Below are 16,851 nucleotides of genomic sequence, written 5' to 3'. Positions count from 1 at the left end.
TGGTAAAAAGCCTTCTTGACATAGAAGCAAAAAGAAGAAATTAGCAGCATGTATGAAATCTGAACAGACTTGTTTCTAAAAAGAACAGACATAATCCTCCTGTTCGTCTCTCTGTGCTTCCTTGGAAACTTCAGTATGGAATGGATGAGAGAGACCGCTACAGACTGTGGGTTACAGATTTCTCTGTCTTCTTGGAGGAGCCAGCAGAGTTTTGTGGGGAAGCCTCCAGATCACGTTCCTCACTCGAGATTTCTCAAAGTAGAATCTGGAAACCCTAGGATAAAATAGATTTATGTAGGATAAAAATAAAAGATTTATGTAAGGATAAAAAAGATTTATGTAAGGATAAAATAGAATTATGTAAAAATCTGAACATTTAGACGATTAAGTAGAAGCCGTGAGACTGTAAAGCAAAAAACAAATCTCAGGCAATGATGGTTGGGATAGTTTAAAATGGAAAAGGAAACAGAAAACATACATATCAAATTGGACTTGGAATCAGGAGACCAGAGTTCTAGTGTTGGCTCTGTTAACTTGGGTAGGGAAAACACTCTTGGACATTTAGGAAATGAGGAGGTTAGATTAGGAGATCCTTATCCTTAAAGTACACGTTAGCTTCAAAAGTCTATAATTCTCAAAAGATCCTACATAATTTAGTTAAATGCTGGAAAGAGTTGGCAAGAAAGACTGAAAATGTAATCCCTTTGCCCCACCTAGTAGAATTTTGTATCAGCTTTATTCTAGGACATATAACAATCCTTGAGAATTACAGGTCATAAGTAAAGAGTTTCCTCACCCTTATAAAATACAGTGGCCTTGTACATTAGCACAGGCAAGGAACATTAACTAGCTTTAACAGAGCTCAGCAATATTGTAAATGGTCATTGCATTTTGCCTTGCAGTATGGAAAAAACAGAACTTGTATTAAAAACTATGTATACTATTAACACTAAAATCATGAGTGAGCCTGCCTGAGAAGGACATGAAATTTCAGGACTCAAAAGAGGACTCCGCTGCCTTTTTCCAGATGTCTTTCCCACTTACCATGAGATACCTGAAATTCCAACATTCATTCTTCTGGTTTTGATCCATAGGACTAAAAGTAGCAGCAGAGAAGTGACAATGCCCGTGGCTCCCTTCCCAACCTTTCCACTAATAAGGATACCTCTTGTTATTGTCACATTCTCTTTCTTGGGCCCCATTTTTCCAAGAACTAATCTATGAAGCAAACTTTATTTATTAAATAATAATAATTATCTGTCCAGGAGCGGTCGCTCACGCCTGTAATCCCAGCACTTTGGGAGGCCGAGGTGGGCAGATCACTTGAGGTCAGAAGTTCAAGACCAACCTGGTCAACATGGTGAAACCCCGTCTCTACTAAAAATACAAAAATTAGCCAGGTGTGGCATGGCACACCTGTAATCCCAGCTACTAGGGAGGCTGAGGCAGGAGAATTGCTTAAATCCAGGAGGCGGAGGTTACAGTGAGCCAAGATCACACCACTGCACTCCAGTCTGAGCGACAGAGTGAGATGCCGTCTCAAAAATAATATTAATAAGGCTGAGCACGGTGGCTCACACCTGTAATCCTAGCACTTTGGGAGACTGAGGCGGGTGGATCACCTCAGGTCAGGAGTTCAAGTCCAGCCTGGCCAACATAGTGAAACTCCATCTTTACTAAAAATACAAATAATTAGCCGGGCGTACTGGTGGGCATCTGTAATCCCGGCTACTCGGGGGGCTGAGGCAGGATAATCGCTTGAACCTGAGAGGCGGAGGTTGCAGTGAGCCAAGAACATGCCATTGCATTCTAGCCTGGGCGACAAAAGTGAATCTCCGTCTAAAAATAAATAAATAAATAAATAAACAAACAAACAATAAAGTAGTAATAAGAATTATCTGTTTTTCCAATTTTTAAAACATTAATCAATGATATCTGTTTGCCATTTTGATCTTTTATGACAATACAGTTACCCAGTTGGCAGAATTTCACCTAAAAGCAAAGAAATCTGGTGCTTTAGTTAACCTGTGCAGTCTTTTAGAGGTTAAAGATAAAATCATTGCCAAAAGGCTTTTTGAATCATTGAAGAAAACCTCACAAACCTCTTTTCCCACCAGCTTTGCCCCTGTCATCACCACCATCATGACTACTTTCCTGACCCTATTGGCCAGGGGTCATAGATTCAAATTCTTACAGGTGTCAAGCAGGTCAACGAGTGAAGCAGGCTAGATGTACAATAATAGGGAGTTGTGGGGAGTGTGGCAAACGAAGAGCACATCTGTGTCCAAAAGAAGGCTGATAATTATAATCAGGGACAGATCTTCTGCTTCTTTTTTTTTTTTTTTTTTAGACGGTGTCTCGTTCTGTCAGGCTGGAGTGCAGTGGCACGATCTTGGCTCACTGCAGCCTCCACCTCCCGAGTTCAAATGATTCTCATACCTCAGCCTCCCAAGTAGCTGGGATTACAGGCATGCACCACCATGCCTGGCTAACTTTTGTATTTTTAGTAGAGACAGAGTTTTGCCATATTGGCCAGGCTGGTCTTGAACTCCTGGTCTCAAGTGATTCACCTACCTTGGGATTACCTCTGGGATTACAGGTGTGAGCCATTGCACCTGGCCAGATCTTGTGATTCTTTAAGAAAAGTCAGAGATCTGAATTTTTATGTGTGATTCCCCTAATTTAAAAATGTTTTTTGTTTGTTTGTTTTAATCCTGAATGTCTAAGAGTAGAAGAATCCTCTTACCCAATATATGCCATCCTCTGGCAGGTAGGTTATAACAGAGTTGCCTTGGGCTTTCATTGTCTTGTGGAGATCTTTGTGAAACAGCTCTTGGAATCTCACTCATTGCTTTCCCAGAGATCAGGCATGATCATGAGGAGCTAAGTCAGGGAGCAGTTAGTTATGGTCTGCTGAGGACTTTGTGCACATGATTGGACTGTAAACAATCCTATGAATTGGTCATGATTGTTGCAACTTTGGAGATGAGGACACTTGGGTTCAGAATGCATAATTAATGTATAGAGAGTGACTAAGCTGAGATTTATACCCGGGCTGATCCAAAGCCTGGGACTGGAGTAGCAAAGAGGATATCACAGAAGGGGTAAAGGTTGAATAATAAAAATTTCACCTCTCTCGTAATATGCTGAGAGTGATATCAGTACAACCCCACTTCTAATGACCTCTAGAGAAATTATTTCCGGAAGTAAAGGAAATTTACAATAATCTTAGTTGGAGAGACTTTTGGAAATGTTACAACACTCCTTGAGCTGATTTGCAATACCCTGCAGTGTTGCAGGACTGGAACTGAGAATTGCTGCCCTAAATATTTGCTTGTCCTCCTGATGATAATAATCACCAAGTATTACTCTTTGTCAAGGGGTTTGCATAGATCATTTCCGATCTGTGCAACAACCCCTGAAAGGTAGGCGTTGAAGCCTCCATTTTATTGTCAAGAAAAGGGAAGGGTTGAGAAACAATATAACTTAGTGCAATAACAGTGGTGCAAACCAGAATAAAATTGGTCTCATTTTGTTTTAAAAAATCAAATCATGCTTAATCTCATGCCAGAGACTACAGGGAATAAAATTGACACATTAATCACATATTTCCTAATACTCAGGTAATCTTTTCCCAAGAATGTATCTCTGCAACTTCAAGGTTGCTATGTGGCAAACAACTTACATCACGGGTTGTTTACATATACATACTGGTGGAAAATACGGCGAACACTATTGTAAATTCACAAAAAACCCTGAGTTCTCAAAAACTTGTATATATACACATATATACACACACATATATATATACACACACCCACATATGTGTACATATACAGATATATATATAAAATGGAAGAAGTTCAGAGCTTCCTTTTTCTTTATGTATATATATACACACACATATATATGTATATTTTTATTTATATATATTTTTATATATACATATTCACAAAAAATGGAAGATCTGGGGTTCCTGCCAACATATCTCTACAGTAAAGTGTTGCTGTGGAAACCCATGAATTCATGAATGATTTGTCCTTAATTCTTCTGACACTCCTGATAGCAGCACTACTGCTAGCCTCTGTTTAAATTGTACTTAGTAATAACAATCTCATATTTTCATGTTACCTTACAGTTTATGAAACATTTTTACAGGTATTTGGTTTGATTCTCACAGCCACTCTGTGAGATAGGTAGTGCTATCATTATTTATGATTTGCAACTAAATGATACTAAAATTCAGAAAGGTTAAGTGATCTGTCCAAGGTAACAGAGCTAGTAAGAAAAGTCACTTCTCCCATCACCCTGCCTTTTGGTCCTAAGTAAGTACTACAGTTGTTCTTAGTTTTGTAGAGGACAATCATTAGGTCTTTTTGCCTTACAGGTGATTACTGTATGACAGGAAAAGTGGCAATAGGAGGTGAAAAAATAAATGATCTCACACAAATACTAATTGTTTCCATAGGGTATTGTCAGGAATTGTCAACATTGAGTTCTCTGCATTACCTGACGTGTAGTGGCTTCACCTAACAGAAGTTACACCCCTGTGAGCACTTACCTTGTACTGTTATGAGCACTTTTAACATGTTATAACTCAATCTTAACAATCACAGAACAAGGATTCTATTTTTAAATCATACCCATTTTACAGGGAAGAAAACTGAGGCACAGAGGATTTAAGTCATGGGTCCTGGGTCACACAACTTGTTGGTGGCTAAACCAGAATTTGGGCCAAGATACTATGGTCCTGGGTCTTTAACCACTAGGCTAAATTGTCTTTTACCCTAAGAATGAACATGTATATGATACTCCTATATTCCAGGAGCACACATAAATAGACTTATTTAATCTCCATTATTGACACATTTAACATTTGAATTCAAATAGAAAGCAGTGAGGCCAGGAGTTTGAGACCAGCCTGGGCAACACAGAGAGGCCCTGTCTCTAAAAAAATTTTTTTTATATTAGACTGGGTGAGGTGGCTCACACCTGTAATCCCAGCATTTGGGGAGGCCAAGGTAGGCAGATCACTTGAGGTCAGGAGGTCAACACCAGCCTGGTCAACACGGCGAAACCCCATCTCTACTAAGAATACAAAAATTAGCTGGGCGTGGTGGCACACACCTGTAATTCCAGCTACTCGGGAGGCTGAGGCAGAAGAACCACTTGAACCCGGAAGGCGGAGGTTGCAGTGAGCTGAGATCGTGCCACTGTACTCCAGCCTGGGTGACAGAGTGAGACTCTGTCTCAAATAAATAAATAAATAAATAAATAAATTAGCCAAGTATGGTGGCATGCACCTGTACTACTAGCTACTCAGGAGGCTGAGGCAAGAGGATCACTTGAACCCAGGAGGTTGAGTCTACAATGAAATATGATCATGCCACTGCATTTCAGCCTGGGTGACAGGGCGAGACCCTGTCTCGAAAAATAATAACTTTTTAAAAAGCAAATATAAAAAGACAGGGAGGGAGGGGCAAATGGGGAAAGGGAGATGAGAGAGAGAGACACATGCACACAGCTTGAAGTGCCGTGATGAGTCTTGTATTCCACTCAAAGAACACATGCCTTGAAGTGAGCACAAGAGTGGGAGGAGCGTCAGCTCCCCTGGTCAGTCCCAGTTCCCTCATGGCTCTTTAGGTTTGAGCCTATTGTGTGCTCAGGGTGAGTCTAGTGTTCAAGAATTTATATTTTTTGTACAACATAGTCCCTAAAAGGAAGCCAGATACCTCATTTGGTTCTCAACCACGAAATAGCCCTCTCCATTCTGGAATAAAAATTTTCTCTACGGTGCTTACAAAGAGGAGATATTTGGGTCTCCGATGATGCCTTCCCAAAGAATTTGCAAGGATAATTTTGACTACGACCAATTTGTGTTTGACTTTGGAGCCTCATCCTTGAGTAAGTCACAATTCCACTTATATCTTTGAACATGGTCAGTGCTGAAGGGAGTAGTCAGATTCCTGTAGTTTGTCACGCAACTGTGCTGTATGTATTCAACACTGCTCATGGAGAAGTTGTAGCTACCAGATATACATGAAGCCACCAGATCCATGAACAGTTGTTTGAAAACCTGGCCCCTCATCCTGGCTCAGCCACTAATGAACTGCTCAACTCAAGGAAATGATGTAACATTTTATAGGTTCAAAACTAAGGGACTAGACCGGAAGATAATCTGTAAGATCCTGTGAGGCCTCACATTATATGACTGCTATTTTTTAAAAGTTTAACAATAGATGGGGCACGGCAGCTCATGCTTGTTAATTCCAGCACTTTGGGAGGCTGAGACCAGTTGATTGCTTGAGCCCATGAGTTCGAGACCAGCCTGGGCAACACGGTTAAACCTCTTCTCTACAAAAAATACAAAAATTAGTTGGGCCTGGTGGCATGGGCCTGTGGTCCCATCTACTCTGGAGGCTGAGGTGGGCGGATCACTTGAGCCAGGCAGGTTGAGACTGCAGTGAGCCATGTTCTTACAAAATACAAAAAAATAGAAAAAATACAAAATACAAAAAATTAGCCAGTGTGGTGGTGCACACCTATAGTTCCAGCTACTCAGGAGGCTGAGGCAGGAGAATCGCTTGAACTCTGGAGGCAGAGGCTCCAGTGAGCCAAGATCGCGCCACTGCACTCCAGCCTGGGTGACAGAGCAAGACTCTGTCTCAAAAAAAAAAAAAAAAAAACCAAAACTCCCAAAATAATAATGAAACAACTCTTAGGAGGCCTTACTACTTCCTAGGCAGCTCAAGGGCATCATTAAACAATTCCACCAAAGAGGATATGAACTTTATTGCCACTCAAGAATCACAGCCTTGAATTCCTGAAATGACTTTATAGCTATGGTACTTCATAAAAGTGTTCAATAACAAACTTGACTCACTTGGAAATCACCAGTCTAAAGGACTTTGCTCCAATTTGAGATGTGAGTTATACTCGTTTTTAAGACAATATTTAATGATGTATTAACAAGTTCATATTTCTGCTAAAGATTCACAATTTTTTTTTTTTGAGAGTCTCACTCTGTTGCCCAGGCTGGAGTGCAGCGGTATGATCTCGGCTCACTGCAACCTCTACCTTCCGGGTTCAAGCAATTCTCACCCTTTAGCCTCCCAAGTAGCTGGGATTACAGGCGCGTGCCACCATGCCTGGCTAATATTTTTGTATTTTTAGTAGAGATGGGCTTTCACCATGTTGCCAGCCTGGTCTTCAACTCCTGGCCTCAAGAGATCTGCCTGCCTTGGCCTCCCAAAATGCTAGGATTACAGGCATGAGTCACTATGCCTAGCCAAAGAGTCACAATTTCTTGATCACTCTAAATGTAGGGATAATGCTTGTATGATTCTACAATGCTATCAGTCATATAACAAAGTCTTCTATCAATGATTCCTTGTTTGTCATGTTGAGTGATCTTCATTATTTTCTACCTATATCAGATAAATTAAAATGGGCTAATGTGAAAACTTAACAGCTGCAAATTTGTATGCCTAAGAAAAACTTCATGATTATGTTCCATTAACTATCCACAAATGGTTGCTTTGGGACAATTAGAAAAATGCCATAGGAAAACACTCAGCCATTTATAAATCTGCAGGTTTATTGTATAGACTGGTATGTCTAAAGTGCTTGAGTTTCAAAGTGCTTTCACTTACATTACATCTTTTGATCCTTAGGCTTAGAGAGCTTAAGTTTTTGTTTGCTTGTATTTTGGAGACAGGGTCTTGCTCTGTCACCCAGGCTGGAATGCAGTGGCGTGATCACAGTTCACTGCAGCCTTCAGCTCCCAGGCTCACGTGATCCTCTGGCCTCAGCCTCCCAAGTAGCTGCCCGCAGACACATGCCATCGTGCCCAGCTTTTTTTTTTTTTGGAGAGACGGGGTTTTGCCATGTTGCCCAGACTGGTCTTGAACTCCTGGGCTCAAGTGATCCACCGCCTCAGCCTCACAAAGTGCTGGGATTCCAGGTGTGAGCTACCACACCCGGCTGAGAGTTTAAGTTTTTAATCTCTGGAATCAGACTGCTTGGGTTTGTATTTTGACTCTATCACTTTATTAGCTGTGCAAGTTATTATGTGCGAGTCACCTAGCCTTTCTGTTCTTGTGCTTCCTCATCTATAAAATGGGAATGGTAATAGAACCCACCTCCTGACTTAGGGTTATTGTGAAGATTAAACGGGCTAAAGCTTGTATAGAAAGCAGAACGATGCCTGCGGCACAGGAAGTGCTCAATAAATTTTAGCTACTATAGCTAGTATTATTATCCACCCCACTTTTCAGAAGATGAAACAGACTCAGAGATTAAATGAATACCTACAAACACTAAAAGTATTAAATACTAAAGCCATTAAAATACTAGAGCTATTAAAACCAGGTATAATAGACTTCAAACTTTGGCCTCTTTTTCCTAACTCCATGCTGCCTTTCTTACTTAATGTAAGAAATTCAGAGTTCTAATTGAGGACTTTTAGGGAACAATTTTCTTTTTCTTTCTTTCTTTCTTTCTTTCTTTCTTTCTTTCTTTCTTTCTTTCTTTCTTTCTTTCTTTCTTTCTTTCTTTCTTTCTTTCTCTCTCTGTCTTTCTTCTTTCTTTCTTCTTTCTTTCAGGGTAAGATGTATGTTTATCTTTTGTTTTTAGTTTTCATTTGCATTGTAATGTCTTCAGTTTTACTCTTATCTCATGAATCACTCTTGTTGGAACAAGGAAGAAATAAAATTAAATGAAAGAAAAATCAGGTGAGAACAAAAAGTGGAAATTGGATGAAAAAACATTTCAAAGGATATGCACTGGAAAAGGTGGAACTGAGCCACCAACTCCTGCATATTCACTTTGTTTTGTGATTTTTATGCTTTTTTTTTTTTTTTTTTTTTAAGCCTCTGGCCAGGTGTGGTGGCTCACGCCTGTAATCCTAGCACTTTGGGAGGCTGAGGCAGGTGGATCACTTGAGGTCAGTAAGTCGAGACCAGCTTGGCCAACGTGGTGAAACCCCGTCTCTACTACAAATGCAAAAATTAGCCAGGCATGGTGGTGCATACCTGTAATCCCAGATAATTGGGAGGCTAAGCCAGGAGAATCGCTTGAACCCAGGATGCGGAGATTGCAGTGAGCCGAGATCATATCACTGCACTCCAGCCTGGGCAACAGAGTGAGACCCTGTCTTAAAAAACAAAAACAAAACAAAACAAAAAAACACCATAATTATTATACTTAAACATTTGCTTCAGATAGTAAAGAATGTAATTCATAAACAAAGGAAGAATTAAAGAAAGCTTTGGTTTTGCATCTTTAAGTAATGCCAGTCTAACAGCATTCCCAGAAGGAAACTGGGATCTAAGGTCTCCAGTGATATTTAATTGTGATTTTCTCTCAAGTCCAATTTCCTCTGTTTCACCTCTGTCACTTTCTCTTCCATTTGCCCTTATTTTCCTTTTATCTTTGTTCCAATCTTTCTGTACTTCAACAAAATTTAGCTTTTGGTGATTGTGGCAGTCACTTTTTAAGAGTGAGTAATGCAAAAAAGCATTTTTAGGGTAGCCCAACCAGGACTTCCTTCTAGATCCTCACAGCGCTGAGGATCAGCACCTTATTTTGTTGCTCTTCACAAGGATCTTCCTTTCTCTCTGGCAGGAGGAAAGAAAAATAAAGACAGTTTCCCTGCATCTTCCAGGATAAGGTCTTAACTCCTCTGTGGGCACTGGTGGCTGTCTACACTCGGCCCCTGCCCTCTCTCTCCTTAGTTCAGCTGTGCTCAGTTTCCAGAGATTTCGTTGTTTTAAGACTTTTAAGGGGCCGGATGCGGTAGCTCACGCCTGTAATCCCAGCACTTTGGGGGGCCAAGGTGAGCGGATCACGAGGTCAGGGGCTCGAGACCATCCTGGCTAACACGGCGAAACCCCGTCTCTGCTAAAAAATACAAAAAACTTAGTCGGGTGTGGTGGCGGGCACCTGTAATCTGAGCTACTCTGGAGGCTGAGGCAGGAGAATGGCGTGAACCCAGGAGGCAGAGCTTGCAGTAAGCCGAGATCACGCCACTACTCTCCAGCCTGGGCGACAGAGCAAGACTCCATGTCAGAAAAAAAAAAAAGACTTTTGGGGCCCAGCACTTTGGGAGGCCGAGGCGGGCGGATCACAAGGTCAGGAGTTTGAGATCGGCCTGGCCAACATAGTGAAACCCCATCTCTACTAAAAATTTAAAAAATTAGCCGGGCGTGGTGGCAGGCTCCTATAATCCCAGCTACTTGGGAGTCTCAGGCAGGAGAATAGCTTGAACCTGGGAGGTGGAGGTTGCTGTGAGCCGAGATCATGCCACTGCACTCCAGCCCAGGGGACACTCCATCTCAAAAAAAAAAAAAAAAAAAAAAAGTTTTTTCCATATTTCCTTTAACTGGAATTCCTTTCCACAGCCATTATCACTTGGCAAACTCCTAACCGGGCAAAACTCAGATGATCTGTCATCTCTTCCAAGAAACTTTCCCTAAAGCTCCCAGGAAGCTTTGACTTAGATATTCCTCCTCCACACTCCACATCACACCATGCAAATCTCTACCACAGCACAAGGGTTAGGGTTAGGGTTAATGTGATCCACCTCCAAAATATGTTCCATATTCATCTGTTTCTTTTCATCTCTACCACTACCTTTTTTTTTTTTTTTTTTGTGAGATGGAGTCTTGCTATGTCACCCAGAATGGAGTGCAGTGGCGCCATCTCAGATTACTGCAACCTCCACCTCCCAGGTTCAAGCCATTCTCCTGCCTCAGCCTCCCGAAGCTGCAATTACAGGTACTCGCCAGCACGCCCAGCTAATTTTTAATTTTTGTATTTTTAGTAGAGACAGGATATCCCCCCTGTTGGCCTGGCTGGTCTTGAACCCTGGACCTCAAGTGATCCGCCCACCTTTGCCTCCCAAATTGCTGGGATTACAGGTGTGAGCCACTGTGCCCGGTCCCACCACTGCCTTCTTGATCCAGGTCACCATTCGCCTCTTGCCTGGAAAAATTATAGCCTCCTAACAAGTCTTCTGCTTATATTCCTTTCTTTTTTCCTTTTTTTTTTTTTTTTTTTTTTTTTTTTTTTTTTTGAGATGGAGTCTTGCTCTGTCACTCAGGCTGGTGTATAGTGGTGCGATCTCGGCTATCTACAACCTCTGCCTCTCAGGTTCAAGCGATTCTCCTGCCTCGGTTTCCTGAGCAGCTGGGATTACAGGCGCCTGCCACCACGCCCAGCTAATTTTTGTATTTCAGTAGAGACAGGGTTTCACTGTGTTGGCCAGTCTGGTCTAGAACTCCTCAGGTGATCTGCCCGCCTCGGCCTCCCAAAATTCTGGGATTATAGGCGTAAGCCACCCGCCCAGCCTTCCTTTCTTTCTTAAGTCACTGCAGTCACAATGACCTTTTAAAGAAGTAATATTTCATATATACAAATACATACATAATATATAAAATTAGGTATAACAAATACTGTAGAATGAACACCCATGTACTCAACACCAGCTTAAGAAATAGGAAACTAGGCTGGGCATTGTGGCTCATGCCTGTAATGCCAGCACTTTGGGAGGCTGAGGTGGGCGGATCACAAGGTCAGGAGTTCAAGACCAGCCTAGCCAACATAGTGAAACCCCATCTCTACTACAAATACAAAATTAGCCGGGCATGATGGCAGGTGCCTGTAATCCCAGCTACTTTGGGAGACTGAATCAGGAGAATCGCTTGAACCTAGGATGTGGAGGTCGTGGTGAGCCAAGATCGCGCCACTGTACTTCAGCCTGGGTGACAGAATATGACTCAGTCTCAAAAAAAAATTAAAAAATAGGAAACTATAAATACCTTTGAAGCTCAGTGTCTCCTCCCCAAGGGTAAATACTATCTTGAATTTGGTGTTTAACATTCACTTGTTAAAAAAATATATTTTACCATCTATGTATATATTTCTGAACAATACTTTAAGCCAGGCACAGTGGCTCACACTTGTTATCCCAGCACTTTGGGAGGCCGAGATGGGCAGATCACGAGGTCAAGAGATCAAGACCATCCTGGCCAACATGGTGAAATCCCATCTCTACTAAAAATACAAAAATTGGCTGGGTATGGTGGTGCCTGTAGTCCCAGCTACTCCGGAGGCTGAGGCAGGAGAATTGCTTGAACCTAGGAGGCAGAGGTTTCAGTGAGCCGAGATCAAGCCACTCTACTCCAGCCTGGCAACAGAATGAGACTCAGTCTCAAAAAAAAAAAAAAAAAAAATTATTTGACTTTGCTTGTTTTTGAAATTTTGAAAACAGATTTCATGCCATTTGCTCTGCAACGTGATTTTTGTACTCAACATTGCTTCTGAAACTCATCCATGTAGATTTTTACTACTGTGTTATAATATTCCATTATATGACTATATCACAATTTATACAAATTCCTGTGATGAACTGTTGGATTTTTTTTGAGTTTTTATGCAACCACCAGCAAAGCTAGGATCAACAGTTTTGACCATGACTTCTAGTACATGTATGTAAGAATTTATCTAGGGAAAGAGAAATTACTGTGATAATGAAATTGTTCTAGTTATATGCTCTGCATCCAATGAGGTAGCCTCCAGCCATGTGTGGCTATTAAGCACGTGGAATATAACTATTATAACTGAAAAACTAAATTTTTATTTTACTTAATTTAGATTTAAATAGCCACAAGCATCTAGTGGCTACCATACTGGACAGAATAGCTCTAGAAAATATACACAAGAATAGAGTTGCTAGATTATGGAGTATGTTTGTCTTCAACTTTACAAAATGTTGACAAAAGTTTTCTAAAGTGGTAATATTAATTTATACTTCTATCAGCAGTATAAAAGAATTGTCAACATATTTTTTAATGCCTGCCTTAAAATTTTTTGCTTGTCTAGGTATAAACTGGGAATAGTCAGAGGTGTTTGAACCAGAGCGACACCATCCAGAATTGGGGCTGTGTAAAATAAGGCTGAGACCTACTGGGTTGCATTCCCAGGAGGTTAGGCACTCAATCACAGGATGCAATAGGTCATTGGCACAAGGTACAGGTCACAAAGATCTTGCTGATAAAAGGATATGGTAAAGAAGTCAGCCAAATCCCATCAAATCAAGATGGCAATGAAAGCTACCTCTGGTCATCCTCACTCCTCATTATACATTAATTGTAAAACATTAGCATACTAAAAGACACTCCCACTGGCACCAGGACAGTTTACCAATGCCACAGCAATGTCAAGAAGTTACCCTATATTGGCCAAGCACGGTGGCTCATGCCTGTAATCCCAGCACTTTGGAAGGCCAAGGCAGATGGATCACAATGTCAGGAGTTTAAGACCAGCCTGGTCAACATGGTGAAACCCCATCTCTACTAAAAAAACACAAAAATTCGCTGGGCATGGTGGCGGGTGCCTGTAATCCCAGCTACTCGGGAGGCTGAAGCAGGAGAATTGCTTGAACCTGGAAGGCGGAGGTTGCAGTGAGCCAAGATCGTGCCACTACACTCCAGCCTCGGCAACAGAGCAAGACTGTGTCTCAAAAAAAAAAAAAAAGTTACTCTAAAACGGGGAGGAACCCTCAGTTCCAAGAATCATCCACCCCTTTCCCAGAAAACTAATGAATAATCCATCCCTTGCTTAGCATATAATTAAGAAATAACTATAATTAGTCAAGCAGCCCAAATCGCTGTGCTGCCTGTGGAGTAGCCATTCTTTTATTTCTTTGCTTTCTTAATAAACTTGCTTTCACTTTACCGTATGGACTCGCCCTGAATTCCTTCTTGTGCAAGGTCCAAGAACCCTCTCATTGGGCCTGGATAGGGATCCCTTGCCAGTGAAAGCATCTTATTTGCGTTTTAGTTTGTATTTCCACCATCATTGTTTATTTGCCATTTATGCTTTCTTTTTTGTAAAATGTCTGTCTAAGTCTTTTGTCTCCTTTCCTATTGGGTTGTTCGTCTTTTCCTATCGATATTTTGGAGTTCTTTATATATATTTTTGCTTGTTTGATGTGTATATATTTTAATATTATATTTTCCCATTAAATGTTCTACAATTATCCTCAAAGTTGCCCTTAGAAACATAAATCAAATCATGTCTTATTTCTTAAAACTCATTACACTTCAAATAAAACCTAAATTTCTTATGATGATGCAGTGAACATTGTGATTAACTCTCGACACCCATCCCATCTCTGTAGCACTGAGGAGAAACAATACAATTTGGGGAATTGACCAGTGTAGTAAGGACAGGCTTCATCGAGGTAAGGGTAAGGCATGTAATCTCCTTTTGGACAACAAAATTCAGGGAGAGATTTGCTGAAAGCCTCTGGGAAAGTTGGCCTTCACTCTTAGGAGGGAGTAAGAAAAAGCCAGACTTTTTTCCACTGGACTTGAAAGAGGAAGTGAAACTGCCTTTGCAAAAATTGTAACAGTGAGAAAATTATGACAATGAAAAAGATCTGATCTAACAACTCCCATATTGCCTTTAACCTCCAAATTATCCTTGTTCATTTCTGGGCTTAGGCCAAGCTAACTTTGGGAGAAACTTAGTTTATAGTTTAAATGATAATAGCCTTTCCCCAAATTAAACTGCCTTTGTAAAACTAATGAAAGATCACTGTTAGGATTAGAGAAGCCTGGATTCTGTAAGATCTAGGCGTGAACAATGACCAGCCATTATTACAGAGGTCACAAGATTTGCATCTTTCTCAGTTACTCCTACTGATAACATCACTATTGTAGAATATCTGCTATTGTAGAACCTAAGATTGGCCTTTTGAAATGTCTTTTCAGGCTTTTGCGTTTCTGACAACTAGATGGCCTCACCCAGACCCACGACTCTTGAGTCAACTGGTCCTGTGGCCCCACCCAGAAGTAGATTCAGCACACAAGGACTGGGGTTTCCACATCCCTATGATTGTATCCCCAACCAATCAGCTGAACCCATTCCTTTGCCTGCAAACTGTCTTTGAAAAACCCTAGCCTCTGTGTTTTCAGGGAGGCTGATTTGAGTAATAATAAAGCTGTGGTCTCCTAATTAGCTGGTTCTGTGTGTATTAAGCCTTTTCTCTACTGCAATTCCCCTGTTTTGATAAATTGGCTCTATCTGGGCAGCAGGCAAAATGAACCCAATGATCTTGTTAAGTGGTGCTTGTTTCTATAAGGCCCTTGCCCTTGCTTTCTCCCACAGAGCCTCACAAAGCCAGACCTTTATTGTCATTCAGTTTCAGAACAAATAGTCACCTCCTTAAAGAGGGCTTTAACGCCACTACTCCCCCTGGCCAGTCACTATCACATCATTGTGTTTTATTTTCTTTATGTCACTATTTGAAATAGTGACATATTTTTATATGTCATATATTTGTTTATTGTCTAACTCTCCCACCAGAATGCAAGCACCAGAAGGGAGAAACCTTGTCTATCTGGTTTTCCTGTGTATTTCTGTATCATTTTTATTATTTTTATTTTATTTATTTATTTTTTTGAGACAGAGTCTCACTCTGTCACCCAGGCTGGAGTGCAGTGGCATGACCTCGGCTCACTGCAAGCTCCGCCTCCCAGGTTCAACGCCATTCTCCTGCCTCAGCCTCCCGAGTAGCTGGGACTACAAGCGCCCGCCACTGCGCCTGGCTAATTTTTTGTATTTTTAGTAGAGATGGGGTTTCACCGTGGTCTCGATCTCCTGACCTCGTGATCTGCCCACTTCGGCCTCCCAAAGTGCTGGGATTACAGGCGTGAGCCACCGCCCCCGGCTGTATTTCTGTATCTAATACAGTGCCTGACATGTAATAATGCTCAATTAATTTTTTTTCTTTTTTTTTTTGAGACGGGGCTTCACCATGTTGGCCAGGCTGGTCTTGAACTTCTGGCCTCAAGTGATCCACCTGCCTTGACCTCCCAAAGTGCTGGGATTACAGGTGTGAGCCACCACACCCAGCTGAATATTTTTTGTATTAATCAAAAAATAATGATTAATTTTGTTGTGTTCATTTTCCGTACTAGATTGAAGCTTCTTGAAGTCAAGGACGAGTCTCCTTCATTTTCTGTATTTCAAGTGCCTAGTACAGTTGCTGCCAATCGGTAGGCGTTCAATAAGCAGTTAAATAAATGAATTAAAGAGAGAAATTTGGGGGAAATATAATGTCAACCTACTCCCTTTATGGGAAATATAATTTGAAGTTGATTCTCTTTTTTTTTTTTTTTTTTTTTTTTTTTTTTACTGATAGAGGAGGATTTTGTGAGTACAGTCATATCCCCATGAGTAAAAGATGCATACCTTTCAAAGGGCTTCATAGTTTGACTATAAACCATTTTTTCAACCTCATTTCTTACCTCCTATATACATTTTTCCCCCGCCATTTACTCTATGCTACTGCCACACCAAATTCTAGAGCAGCCGAATTTTATGAAAGGGATACATTCCTGAAATCTTCACATAAAATTTAAACTTCCAAAATCCAAGACTATTTTTCTCATAGCAATAAATGTGAATTTATTGAAGGAAAGATACTATTTTTCCAGCTAAAATGGCTCCGCCATGTGGCACTAGCATAAACAGTTTCTAATTCACTTTACCACCACCAGGTTTGAAAGTATGCAATTCCTGACAAATACTAAATATTACAAAGGTTTCACACCACTTCAAATTTTGTGTATATAATGAAGTACTATTAATGGTTTATAATGAATGATTCCAAATTTGCATATCTCAAATGCTCATAAAACTCAACCAAACTTTCTCATTGTTCTTGAATCAGACTCAAGGCCATTCATGCCTCTACCTTTGCATGTGCTGTTTCCTCTGCCTAGAATGCTCTGTGAAGTGCTAGCACCTAGAGCAGTGACTAGCAGAAATGTTATATCCAGA

The sequence above is a fragment of the Macaca thibetana genome, chromosome 16, assembly GCF_024542745.1.
Source record: "Macaca thibetana thibetana isolate TM-01 chromosome 16, ASM2454274v1, whole genome shotgun sequence".
In the NCBI taxonomy this organism is placed as follows: Eukaryota; Metazoa; Chordata; class Mammalia; order Primates; family Cercopithecidae; genus Macaca; species Macaca thibetana.
Note: the sequence above shows the minus strand (reverse complement) of the source record.